This window comes from Pinus tabuliformis, chromosome 2_2, assembly GCF_031772625.1.
Source record: "Pinus tabuliformis cultivar Carrire ecotype Pingquan chromosome 2_2, CPIR1, whole genome shotgun sequence".
Taxonomy (NCBI): domain Eukaryota; kingdom Viridiplantae; phylum Streptophyta; class Pinopsida; order Pinales; family Pinaceae; genus Pinus; species Pinus tabuliformis.
Genome location: NC_142300.1, coordinates 1,185,017,168 through 1,185,021,997, shown reverse-complemented (window position 1 = coordinate 1,185,021,997; position 4,830 = coordinate 1,185,017,168).

The window sequence follows — 4,830 nt, the reverse complement described above, 5'->3', positions numbered from 1 at the left end:
CTAGATTTTCTTTATCTAGAATCTCCTGTAGTTCATAGTCCTCCATTCCCACTTCACTTGGAGTCATCTCCTGGTCCTTACTTATCTCCATGCAGCTCGGTAGATCATCCTTTTGCTGGTTATCTACCGTGATATCCTCCATGTCGTCTTCCTTTTCCTTTTCATTGATTATGTTCTCCATATCCTGGACTATTTCCTTGTTCCCCTCTTCTTCCTCTAAGATTTTGAATCGATTGTGTCTTGACTGTCTATCCTCATTCATCTTCTTTTGTGGACATTTACCACCTTTCCCTTTGTTCTCGACCTTCGTGAAACCCTCATGATTCTTATCCTCAGCAGTTTTCGCATTTCCTTCCATATTATTTGTTAGGCAGTCTCTGAATAAATGCCCATGTTCATGGCATTTGCGACACCTAAATGGGATGTGCTCATAGTCCACAGTCTGCACCCATTCTTCATCATACACCTCCAGAATTATTGCTTCTAGAAGAGCTCCAAATAAATCAATTTCCACATAAATCTAGGCAAAGGAGGTGTATTTTCCTTTTAGAGTTGCCTCTGAAATCTTTAGAAAATGCCCCAACTTATTGCCTATTGTTTTCAGAGATTCTAGTAGCCAATAATCGAGAGGAAGGGAGTAAAGTCTAATCCATACCAGTACCGATGTGAAGGTTTCCCACTCTGGGACAAAATTCATCATCCATGGCCTCATGTAGACTCCTGCCGCATCATAGAAATATGGACCTCCTTCGAACACTCTATCCTTATCCTCTAGGCTCATGAACACCACTGTAAAGAAGCCCTTAGAAGCCAGATGTAGGTGTATTTCCACATTTGGCTTCCAATGACTCCTTATCTAGATATGTAGCGCTCTCTCCGTAGGCCATAACCCCATAAATTTGCATACGATCGCATGTTCTGTCATGTGATCCCTATGTGCTTGAAGTGCAAGATCGCTCAATATGACCCGTGGAATGGTACTCGAATTGGGTTTGCAGACCCCCGTTGTCCTTATGGAAGGATGTTTTCCATAGCTTCCTACATTCTCCTTCTCCTTGTTTGTTTCCAGTTTATCCCCTTCTTGTTCCTGAAGTCCGTTTCTTTCCAATGTTCCTTTTCCTCTTGCTTCTGCTACCTTTTCTAGAGATTTTTTAAAGTGTTGCTTTCCTGCTTCCTTATTTTTTCTTGTAAGGAACTGACTGTAGGAGGCAGCCACACTCCCCCGTGCATGTCCTGCCATGTTTCCCAAAGCCAAAACCCTAGTGCCAACCTCAACCCTAACTCCAATTGTAGACCTTTGGTGCCAAATTATGTAATATGACCCCATTGTTAAAATCATATTGCTATATTTATAAAAGCAGGAAGAGGAAGCTTGGAAGTTTCAATATTTGAACGACTCTTGACTCATCATTGTCACTAGAAACTTCCCACCTTTGCCTTGATGTAGCCAAGGCTTCTTCTTTAATTTCTTCGAAGTATTCCTTTCTGGCCTGAATGATATCAATATGGAGTGGCCCCAATTTACCTACGACACCATCATTTTTCATAAACTGTTTATGCCGGATAGATAGGAGTAATGGCTATGTAGGCTCTCCTCTGACCCATAGTTCAATACCATAGTCACGCCTTTTGAACGTGTTGTAAACCTTGGCCCATTTTAGCTAATTAGCAGCAAATGAGAGGAACGCTTGAAATTGAATGTCTCCTATAAAAGCAGTAGGCTGGTTGTCCATGTCATCCTCTAAAACAAAATTATGCATATAGAGTTCACAAGGAAGTGCTAAACCTTGTCATCATGCTGTATAAAGCATTTGATAAAGTCAGGAGTGGTTTTGATTTCTGTCGGTTTACCAGCCTTAACAGCCTTAACTTTTAATAGGAGGTATCTTTCCATAAGAAATAAAGCATAATTTTTGGTGGGGGCTTGGCAAGATAGAGTGTCTGAATAGAGAGAACAGACAGTCTCCATTTTCTCTCTAGATTTTTGCAATTGACCCTCTAAATTTTCAACCTTCTTTTTCTCAACCTTATATTGAGCAAAGGTCTCGTCCTCAATCCTGGTAAGTGCTTCAAACTTCTTCTTTAGCCCTTGATGTTCATGCAGAGGGACCACTTTTTCCTTGTGCTGAGCCAGTTCTTGGTGAACTATCAGAAGCTCATTCTGTAATTTTCTGATAACTGCCTCTATTACCAAGGGGGTGTAAAGGGGTGTTTCATCTATTTGGGCCTCTTCATCTTGGGTCTCTGCAGGTTCAGTCTGTATAGTAACTTCAGCTACTTCCAGAATTACACAATCAACTTGAATATTTTCATCAACATCTATTTGGATAGCAATGTCCGTAGTGGGGAAGGTTGTTTGAGTTCCCTATGAAAAGATACAGGGCTCCTTAGTTTTTATGGCAGTATATTCTCTCATAGCTAGCTCAATATGGGTTTCTTTTATACAAACCTCAAGAAAATCTGTTTGAGTCTCAGCATCCTTCGCAGAACATTGTTCTGTTTGTGTTCCTACATTTTCCATCTCTTCTTTCAATTTCCTCATTCTAGTTGCTTCTTTTAAGCAATATTTCAGTTGCCTGATTACTTTCTTACGTTTCCTGTATTCTCTGAGGAAATTTTAAAGCCTAGACCTATAGGGCCTTTCTACTCTATGGCTTCCATCTGGAGCTGTGTTATCCTCTACTACCTGTACAGGTTGTACTATGTCATCATCAGGAATGTTCCCAATTGGAACTGTGTTTGCAGGTGGAATTTCTACTTCCAACTCATAATTATTATGTATTCCATTTTTAGGAGATCCCAATGCAATGGTATCTTCTAAACAATTATCATGCTCGTGGTCTTCTCCTTGGTAGGCCTTGTCCACAGGGGACTTTGAAAAGGGAAATTCACTTGGTTGATTGGCATCTCTTAAGTTTTCATCTTCAGGGTTTCCTTCTATTGGGGGTTTCACTGGACCGGTGCCTACTGTTTGAGTTTCCTTTCTGCTGGCTATTTCTTCATGTTCCTCAGCTTCGAGGGGTGTTTCAATCGTAGGAATTGACTCCCTCTGTTCCTCCATGGCATCAATTCATGGCTAGGTTTGTTCATGACCGAAATTATTAGCAGGGGCCGACCGACCAGGGGCACAATTATGTTTTTCAGTGTTACCTAGCTGTTTCCTATCTTCAATAAACACTCCTATGCTTCCCAAAACCCTTTCCACTTCCTCCTCATAGTCTTTCAAAGGAGTGTCTTGTGGACTAAGAGGGGGTGTGCAGGATGGTCCGGCTTCCTCTGATTAGATTGGGATGAATCGCTCGGCTTTTACTCGCACAGAGCGTCTATGCTTAGCTGATTCTAGGGGTGTAGAGGGGCTCTTTCGCTTTAATATTTTCTTTAGGATTGGGGTTCTTGGCCCTTGATGCTCTGTTTCCTCATTTTCTGGGGGTGGAGCCAAGGTAGGATTTATGATACCATCCCATGTTAGTTGTTGTTGTGCCAATCTATTTGTGATGATTAACTTAATTAACCCATGATGGTTGACTACACTATGTGGGTCCTTGGTTGTCCTTACCCGTCGGGCAACATCGTGTAACAGGGAACTTAGATAAAATGGTAAATTAACTAAAATTATTTGCTTCAAAATTCCTAGGAGTTTCATCTGTCAGGGCTTTACCACATCATACCGGTCATTGCAAGTGATATATCTTTGGACGATGACCGTTAGATCTTGCCACGATTGTTGCAATGCCAAAGGATGAATTCCTTTCCCCATTCGTACCAACCACTCACTTGGGTCGTGGAATGCTTCAATTGCATTGTATAAAAGTACGTGCTTGTCTACCCATTTTCCCCCTTCTGCTGGAAGTCAGGTGACTTCAGGCATGACTTCTTCAGAAACCATCATGCTTATGCCTTTGACTATTGTACTACTGTTCTGCTGATTTTTCAGAAATTCCAACGTTAGCTCTTCATGGAATCCCTACAATATGTCAAAATATTGCAGCCAGCCAGCGCGTTCAAGGATTTCGCGAGCTTGATCTGACACCATTAGTACTGGAGGTTCACTCTAGATTTCTCTTCCGCCCATAACTGCTGCACTTGAGTCTGGTTCTTCTGTATACAACTGCGTTTTACCCTTGTAATGCAACGGAGAAACAATGTATATTACAGTAACTATTAAGGAAATGACGTCTCTTGGATAATTATTATCGTTTTTAGTTATGTCGTTCATCCTGTCAGCCATATTTAACGCAAAATCAGAGGTTCGCATGCTCGCCATAATGGTTGCCATTCTTCGACCAATCATAATTTTCTGCGAATTATTACACATTCATGCTCATCATGTAGTTCATACTCTGGAGGTAATTTGAATGATTCTCACATAGTTATCCATAACTAGAATACGCGCCATCCATATGCAGGCCATCCCCCCTCTAAAGGGAAAAGGGTGTCCACATCCTTTCAGCACGTGGAAAATAGGCAAATAAACTAATGCGAAATAAATGCCAGCAACCAATCTAAAGAACACAACACGCAAATCAGTAAATATTTTAAGCAATATCCACTGTCAGACATGAATTGGCTAAATCAAATGAAAACAACAATTTAAATTCATTATGTCCAACATCTTTACCATGAGTGGAATTAATCACATCAGCATAATCGGCGGTTTATGTTTAATGACGGTCATTTAATGCTTGGACGTATGGAATATAATAAATATAGATTAAAGTCACGATGCTATTTGGCTTGTAAAAGTGCTACCAAATGGAACTTTTTGTTAGAAATAAAGTCATAGGTGAGAAGAGGTAGATGTCATCTAGCAATATAAGATGATACTCCAAT